The sequence below is a fragment of the Berghia stephanieae genome, chromosome 8 (assembly GCF_034508935.2).
Source record: "Berghia stephanieae isolate SIO BIC M18660-M18661 chromosome 8, UCSD_Bste_1.3, whole genome shotgun sequence".
Lineage (NCBI taxonomy): Eukaryota > Metazoa > Mollusca > Gastropoda > Nudibranchia > Aeolidiidae > Berghia > Berghia stephanieae.
The window spans coordinates 2779364-2789363 of NC_088367.1; the positions used below are offsets into that span (position 1 = coordinate 2779364).

The following is a 10000-nucleotide window of genomic DNA, read 5'->3' on the forward strand; positions in this document are numbered from 1 at the left end:
TATAATATAATATATATATATATATATATTATATATTATATATATATATATATATATATATATATATATATATATATATATATATATCCCATATGCACACTAGTAACATCGTAGTCATCGTCACCATCATCGGCATCAACACCACCACCAACACCATCATCATCATCATCACAACAACCTTCCCAATATTTTCGTTACAATCCTTCACTTTCACCATTCCCCTATAACACCATTCACCATCTTCATCATACTCCATATTATATTATTATTATTCCTGTAACAAGCTATGAGAGGGAAAGCCTGTGGTCCTCTCTCTCTCTCTCTCTCTCTCTCTCTCTCTCTCTCTCTCTCTCTCTCTCTCTAAGACAAGTATTAAATAAATGAATACATTTGTAAATAAATAAATATTACAAATAAATAAGTAAAAATAAATAAATGAATAAATAAATAAATATATATATAAATAAACTAGATGAAGAATTATTTTTTTAAACGTGAATAAATAAATAATTTAATTAATTAACAAGATACATAAATGAATAAATAAATATATAATTAAAGTTGACAATAGAAAACGCTAATTGAGAGTGTGTATGTGTGTGTGTGTGTGTGTGTGTGGAGAGGTGGGGGGGGGGGGGAGGGCAGCATGTGTGCGCGCGTGTGTGTGTGTTTGTGTGTGAGTTGGTCTGTTTTATTTTGTTGTTTTTTTTATGTTGTTTATTTTGTTGGTTTTATTTTGTTTTTATTTTGTTTTGTTTTGTTTACGGAGATCATCATAATATTATGACACGGTGTAAGAGAGAGAGAGAGAGAGAGAGAGAGAGAGAGAGAGAGAGAGAGAGAGAGAGAGAGAGAGAGAGAGAGAGAGAGAGAGAGAGAGAACCTTAGGCCATTTCCTTCCGATAACGCTGAAGATAGGTGGTATTAAATTAAAAAAAAAAACAAAAAAAAAAAAAAAACAAAACAAAACAAAAAAAAAAACGATAGAAAATAGAATGATGAAGAAATCTTTATCCAAAAGAAACAACAAACAAATGACACATCCAGGCACATACATAAACATTATCACATTTCCAAACGAATACAAACTCAACCATGAAGAAACAAAGACGCGTCGATATTATGCTGAGCGAACTAACTCCCCTTTAAAACACGCACAGTCGTCTCAATCGATGCTACGCGTTTAGGTGAAATACTCACAGTACCCGACAGCCGGATATAGATAGATAGAATGAAGTTGGCGTCACTCAGGTCTTTGTTATTGTTTTTTTTTTTTTTTTTTTTTTTTTTTTTTTTTTTTTTTGTCAACCGTGTTTATGAGTAATTCTCACAAAACTGTATTAATCAGACTATAGATAGAATGCGCTTGGCCAAGGAGTTCACAACATTGCCATCCGGAAGTATAACGGACCAACACACAAACTCTGTGTAACCATGAACTTTTATAGTCTGGTTAATACAGTTTAGTGAGAACAACTCACAAACGCGGATGGCAAAAACAATAACAAAGGCCTGAGTGACGTCATCTGCATACTATCGAAAGATAGTTCGAAGATGACGTCACTCAGGCCTTGGTTATTGTTTTTTGCCATCCGCGTTTGTGAGTTGTTCTCACTAAACTGCATCAACCAGACTATAAAAGTTCATGGTTACACAGAGTTTGTGTGTTGGTCCGTTATACTTCCGGATGGCAATGTTGTGAACTCCTTGGCCAAGCGCATTCTATCTATAGATAGTTCGAAGATGACGTCACTCCGGTCTTTGTTATTGTTTTTGCCATCCGCGTTTATGAGTAATACTCACTGAACTGTATTAACCTGACTATAAATGTTCATGGATACACACAGTTTTGTGTGTTGGTCCGTTATACTTCCGGATGGCAATGTTATGAGCTTCTTAGCCAAGCGCATACTATCTATACACGTTCATGGTTACCCACGGTTTTGTGTGTTGGTCCGTTATACTTCCGGTTGGCAATGTTGTGGGGTTCTTAGCCAAGCGCATACTATCTATAACGTATCAAAACGCAAAACTATGTGTGACCTTTATAGTCGTGACTGAGTGAGAACTAATAATAATTAAACTGGCTGTTAAAAAAAAATATCCCCCCTCTTCCCCCCCCCCACCCCCCCCCCAAAAAAATACCAAAGAGCAGAGTGACGTCAATTTCGTTCCTTCTATATGTGTGACTGGTTGGTTCGTATAATATTGACGATAATATAATAATAATATGAAAGTCCTTGGGTTTCGTTTTAAGCTGTAAGTAGTTAACCTCTGAACTGTCAACCGTGTATTATGCACATTGTATTGTAAAGTACTCGTTCGAGTATCGGTTGGGTAGCACTGGTGTCAACCGAACGTTAAAAAATGTGTATTTTTACGCCTTTTCATTCATTGTACGAATGAATGCGGCTCTGTGGTCCTGTGGTATGACACTCGCTTTCGGATCAGAAAGTTGAGTCCTTGGAAAAGGCTCTTTACTCACATTCTCTCACCGTACTCAGGTGTAACCTGGCCGTTAACAGCGTTGTCTCTGTCCGAAAATCAATGTAATATTGCCTAACAGGCGTCATGTCCCTCATAAATGTTAAGTGTTGCTGTTGGCCAGGGGCCCCTTGTAAAAACGCTTTTAGCACGTTTCGTGGATATTGCGCTACATAAAAGCTCTTTTTTTTGGTACATATTATGGTGAGGATTGTACGCATAATTAAATTTCTCTTATTTAAGCATTTTTTTTTAGGATTCATAACCCTTTTTTGGTGTACTTAAACACTTTAGGTATATCTGTTTCTTGACCCAGAAATTCATGAAGTGAATTCAATATAATAATATTATCTGGCTGGGTCATATCAGATTTATACGTGGATCTGGAAGTTGATACTGTTTATATAGTCTGTAACGTGTAATATTATTCATTAATTTAAGTATTGATTATATTATTGCTGGTATGGTCGAATTGCCCATTATCAGATTTAGTGCTAATTATCGGTTTTGATAAGATATGCAACGAGATTAAAGAAAAAAAAAAGTTAGCTCAGGATAGAGAAGGACGGAAACTGTTTGTTTGTGGCCTATACCCTGACCCGGGGTGAAAAAGGCAATGATGATGATGGTCGTTTTTTGGGGTTTTTTTTTTTTTTCAGAATCTGACTCATTTTGGCTCCCCATTGTACACATTTACATGGGCTGGGATTGGGATTGGCAGCACTGGAGAAGGGATATCTAGGAGTATTTAACTCACTCAATCCTAGATATTTTCGATACTTTTCGAAATGGGAAAAAAATGTAGTAAAAAATGAGCATATATATAGATAGTTTTATTCAACTAACATTAAGATGTAAAAACTAAAAAAACATTAGCTTTGATACAAACTACGTCTATAATTTGTCTCATAAAAATGTAATAAATAGGCATGGGGTAAAAGTAACCCGGGTAAATTACGGATATAGTCGGTGTTAGGGCTGAGTGAGTTAACAGACTCTTAACGGAATCGTACCGATCGACGAGATACGAGAGAGAAAAAAGTTACCCGGATGTAGCATTCTTACGTCACATTATCTCGCCGCAATGAACGAGATCTCGGTGTAAAGTACCCGAGAACAGGACGCCGGAGCCAGGGTTTTGTCAATGACATTGTTTGCCACTGGTCCAGTTATTGACTGCACCCGGTTACGATATTTTTATACGTGTAGTCGAGTACGCAATAAATACTTGATGCGAAGCATTCTGTCCTACATCGCGATTCGTTTATGTTCCCTTTAGAGTTTCTACTTTTTATCTTTTTTTTTTTTTTTTTTTTTGACATCACAATTAAGATCACGAGACTTGAAAGAGGGGGGAAGGGGGGGGGGGTAGAGGGGGGTCATTATTGCTGTGTTTTCTATCCCCGCACGGGTCACACGCATGTCTGAATTCGTAAAAATAATTTTTTAATTAATTAATGAATATTAACCAGTTAACTGCCGTACTCTGGAAAGACAAGTATTTTAAAAATTTGGCCAGAAAACTCGTCCTTCAAATATCGATCGATTTAAATGACCCTTATCTTGGCAAAAACTCTCAAACCTGGGACTGGGACCTAGCGAGGTCTTCCTTCAAGTCTCGGGTTTGAGAGATTTTGCCGCCAAGACGAGGCTCATTTAAATCGATCGATATTTGAAGGATGACGACGAGTCTTCAGGCCAAGTTTTAACTGACTCAATCCTGGAGATAGTTCGAAGATGACGTCACTCAGGTCTTTGTTATTGTTTTTTGCCATCCGCGTTTATGGGCAATGCTCACTTAACTGTATTAACCTGACTATAAACGTTCATGGATACACAGAGTTTTGTGTGTTGGTCCGTTATACTTCCGGATGGCAATGTTATGAGCTTCTTAGCCAAGCGCATACTATCTATAGATTTTTTCTACTGTTCAAAATTGGAGACATTTTTTTTTAATAAGCATGTACATCGATAGTTTTATTCAACTATCATTAACATGTAAAAAACTAAAAACATTAGCTTTGATACTACGCATATAATTTGTCTCAGAAAAATGTAATAAATAGGCATGGGGTAAAAGTAACCCGTGTAAACTACGGATATAGTCGGTGTTAGGGTTGAGTGAGCTAAACTATTTTGTGTGTGTTTTTCCATAGTACGGCAGTTAACGAGTTAATTGGGAAGTTTTTTGTATTGGAAAAAACCTCTCAAACCAAGGCACAATAATTGCCCATTACAACAATGGTAAAACAAGCCCATAATAATTGGATTCAATAGTCTGATGTCACGTCGCCAAGCAACGGTGGCCATCGTGGCTCTCAACAAAGAAAATTGGTACTTTTTATTCTTCATGCTGGCTAGAACTTTTCATATGTCTTGTGATAAGATGAATGTGTAAAAGTCAAAACATGATCAGATTTATGATGTTATTTTTTTCATCTAGAATTGCTTTTATGCTCGTCTCAGAAATATTTCATAAGGGCGTCCGCCATTGTTCCGATAGTTTAGAGCCAGTTACTAAGTTACCATGCGTCAATACGGGGGAAGTGACGTCACACGACTGTTGAAGCGTATTGGCTTCGATTGACTTTATAAACAGACCTTCAATGAGACGGTCACGCTTCTTTTCTGTGGCAATTTGTGGGGCTGTGGTATGACACTCGCTTTCGGATTGGAAGGTCTTGGGTTCAAGCATAGTTATTGAGTCATCGGAAAAGGCTCTTTACTCAACTCACAGTCTCTCATCGTACTCAGGTGTAAAATGAGTAAGTACCTAGCCGTTAACAGCTTTGTCTCTGTCCGAAAATAAATATGGTAATATCGCCACAGTCGTCATGACTCGTCTTACATGTTAAGTGTTGCTGTTATATATATATATATATATATATAAATTATAAAAACAAAAACCATGAAATAATAGTACTCAACTTTTTGATAAAAGGAGCCATTTATACAATATTTCAAGTATTAATTATGATCAACTTATACATTATTGTTTCGAGCATTCGCTCTCATCGGGAACTTAGTGATGAGAGCGAATGTTCGAAACAATATTGTAGAAGTTGATCATAATTGGATTGAATAGTCTGATGTCACGTCGCCCAGCAACGCCGGCCATCGTGGTTCTAAACAAAGAAAATCGGTACTTTTTATCTTATGCTGGCTAGAACTTTTCATACGTCTTGTGATCAGAATGTGTAAAAGTCAAAACATGATCAGATTTTATAATGTTTTATGCTCGTCCGAGAAATATTTCATAAGGGCGCCCGCCATTGTTCCGATAGTTTAGAGCCAGTTACTAAGTTACTACGCGTCATTACGAGGGAAGTAACGTCATGACTGTTGAAGCCTAATATACTTGAAATATATATATATATATATATATATATATATATATATATATATATATATATAAATATATATATATACACACACACACACACACATAGGTTAAACCCACATCCAACGTGCTCAGTGGGACTAACAGTGTGACGTCAATCTGCATTAGTGATAAGTACAAAGTTCTATGAAATGGAGAATCGACCTACGAACTGCGTGCACTTAACCGAAATTCCATCCGCGTTAATAATACATGAATAATCGGCACGATTTCAATCTTAATTTCCATTAATTTACAATTTGTCTTGTTTTTAATTTGTTTGTTTTTTTTAATAATTTATTAATAATTGATCCGTGTCACTAACGAAATGAATTCGTAAGCGCAGTCAACGCTATGTAAGTTTATTACTTACGCTATATTATTATAACAAAATCAATCAACGGAATAGGCGGAGAGGAAAGGCATTTCACGTATATACTGTGGCCATCCAAGGGAGAGTGGAAAGATCGGGACGTCCCAGGTTTGAGATCTTTTTTTTTTTTTTGCCAAAGCGAGGGTCATTTTAATCGATCGATATTTGAAGGACGAGCTTTCTAGTCTAAATTTTAAATTCTAAAAGTCTTTTCTCAGAGTTCTAGATAAGTTTTTATGATAATTTATAATGAATTACACATCGCACAAATACAGTAAAACACTGAAAAGTCTTGGAGACTATCGGATACTATTTCCGATTGTATTAAAGCGCACTACTGTATACACTTTAGACCAAAATGTGCGCAATCTATTCTTCCAGAGTATGTCACCACATTTTATTTAGCTGACATTTCTGGTTTATATATATATATATATATATATATATATATATATATATATATATATAGAGAGAGAGAGAGAGAGAGAGAGAGAGAGATAGATAGATAGATAGATAGATAGATAGACAGACAGATAGATAGATAGATAGATAGATAGATAGATAGATAGATAGATAGATAGATAGATAGATAGATAGATAGACAGACAGAAAGATAAATAGATAGATAGATAGAATAGAATAAAGATAAAGAGCCGTATGGTTGTGATTGTCGTTGTATATCAAACCAGTGTCATTATACAGCAGCAAGTACCGGCCCAAGAGCCATAAAAACCAGGGGACCACCACACCAGGCTGGTTGGTATCAGTAAGGATAAACTGACGGACATTGATGGGTGTTTTTAGAGGGACACTATGGTTACTAACGACCTCAATGATGACCCTACGATACCCTAGTCTATCCCATACCTGTCTGCTTGACGTTATGTAAATTTGGTGCTGCTCGAAGCTCGAAGAAACAAATCACAATGTCAAATTGAATGAAAGCTTCATATTCAATTTAATATACGATTTAATGTTTAATATATCTTTTAATATAATTTAATATATACATATATATATATTTATATATGTTTGTTTTGTTTTTAAGGGTTTTACGGCGCTTGCAACACATATAGGTCATATCAGCGCCAGTAAAAAGGAAGAAAATGGGATAGAAAAAAAGTTCTAGAATTACGATTAAAGCACCCAAGAAAAAGTAAGACAAAGGGGAACTGGGAACAAATAGGGATCAGATGTAGATTCCAAGAGTATACCATCAATGTACTTAGTTTGAGATCACCTATAAGTCTCATCCGGACACAAGCACAGCATCCAACAAAGAGGAATACACTCAAATGCTTACATTATAGATTGAAAATAACAAATATAATAATACATAACAGAGAGATGATTTACAAGGAAAAAATATCATCTTCCAAAACAATAACTATTCATTTGACTGTTTCCCTCCCAGCTAGGACTCCGGCCAGGGCCAGGACAAAACCGAGTAATCTCATTCTGAGACAAAGACAGAAAGCATGTTGGAAAACAGACGTGTATAAAGGGATAGAAGACAGTATGTACCTCCCTGCCCGCTATGGGAGGTCAGGATCCCCACCCAGATATTCATATATATATATATATAATATATATATATATATATATATATATATATATATATATATCTTAACAACGCTACTATCACATTATCTCATTCGTCTGTTGTGTTTCATTAATTCATCCTGTTTTCTTGATGAAGGGGAAACCCGAAACGTCCATTTTATCTGTTTTCGTAATTAAATCAAAGCTTACATTCAATTTCACATTGTTATTTGTTACTACTTGAAATTGGGAAAATTCGTGGTTTTCATGGATTATCAGTGCTGATGGTGACAAAATGGGAAAAAGGAGGAAAATTATGAATGGTTTTCTTTACGCCACGTGTTTACTTCACCAACCCCCACTTTTAGAGCCATTGATATGTTAAACTACTCTAGCTATCTTCTGGATAGTGGGGAAACTGCTCCAGTTTGTTTCACTAAACATCAAATCTCTCAAAGCCAGAAAATTTGATTGAGGAAAATGACAGTTTTTTAAAGGAGGAAATTCCTCACCTGAAACCAAAATCGCGGATTTCCGCGGATCCGATGGAAACCATCAGCACTGGATTATTATAGGTTAAACATAAATGTTGTGTGTTGGTACATTTCGTGTGGCCGGCTGATGTTGTGAGTATTTTACATACATAAACGCATGCATAGCATCAATAGAGGCGGGAGTCCGTTGCTTCAAACGAGGTAGTTTGGGTACAATAAAATACAACCTGGGCGTGAGTGGAAGTTTTATACGACATGCATGATCACGAAGTAAAACAAAACGGGATTGTTATCGATCTCTATGATAAACAAAGGAAAGGATTCATAATCTAGATTAGCCATGAATGTTTCTCTCCCCCCCCCCCCACAACATCTGATTAAAGGGGGGCGGGGGGGGGGGGCGGTGACGAAATGAGTAAGTTATTAGGCATTAATAATAATAATAATAATAATAATAATAATAATAATAATAATAATAATAATAATAATAATAATAATAATACACATTTATACAGGGCTCATTCTCGTGTAAAACACAAGCTCTGGGCACTTTACAATATAAATTATCAATTTTGAGTTTTACATAAAACAACAACAACAAAAAAAAAACCCCCAAAAAAATGCAATGCAATGAATTCATTGCACTCATAATATTATTGCAATGGGACACGGGGTTCGAGCCACGCTTTATTATATTGCATTTTGCATTTATGCTATGCGTTTCTGTGAAATACCCACGACATCCGCCAGCCGAATATATATTTTATATTTATATATATATATATATATATATATATATATATATATATATATATATATATATATATATATATATATATATATATATATATATATAACCACAGGCGTCAGTTGGCAGTTCAGCGCCAGCGCCGCAAATTGAACTAGGGTGAGGTGAATTAATTGCTCAAGGCCAGACACAGCGCAGCGGCGGCGGGTGATTGAACTCGATACCTTTCGGTGTATGAAGCAAAGACCGTACCGCTGAGCCACGCAGGCTGCCCCCTTTGTTGATCTGTAAAGTAACTACAGCGACTACAATTCATTTTTATCTCCTAAAAATTACGACTAAAAAAAATAATTTAAATAGGCAGGTCGAATAATGTTGTCCATGACAACACTTGGTAACGTAAATGTTGCTGCTCGAAGCTCGAAGAAATAAATAACAAATGTGAAATTGAACGTAAGCTTCAATGTAATGTCCGAGAAAAAACAGATAAAATGGACGTTTCGGGTTTCCCCTTTATCAACAAGACAAGATGAAAAAACCCCCGCTACATTCGTCGGCTGTAGTGTTTCATTCATCCTGTTTTGTTGACAAAAAGGATAAACCCGAAACGTCCATTTTATCCGTTTTTCGTACATTAAATTGAAGCTTACATTCAATTTCACATTGTTTTTTTTTTTTTTTTGTTTTTTTTATAACACTCGTTAAATCGAACCCATAATTGTGTTCGGTTATTAAAAAAAAAATAAAATAGAGCTTTTATATAGCGCAATATCCACTAAATGTGCTCAAAGCACTTTACAAGGGGTCCCTGGTCAACAGCAACATTTAACATGTAGGACAGGACATAACGCCTGTTAGGCGATATTACAATTTTTCGGACAAAGACAACGCTGTAAACGGCCAGATACTCATTTTACACCTGAGTACGGTGAGAGAACGTGAGTAAAGAGCCTTTTCCAATGGCTCAACTATGCGCCGAG

General features: G+C 35.9%; 1 protein-coding gene across 1 annotated transcript in view; it reads right to left on the reverse strand.

Moving 5' to 3' along the window:
- LOC144978021 (uncharacterized) overlaps nt 1-10000 on the reverse strand; it is a gene marked incomplete in the record, with an annotated part of 137858 nt that overhangs the window by 21864 nt on the left and 105994 nt on the right.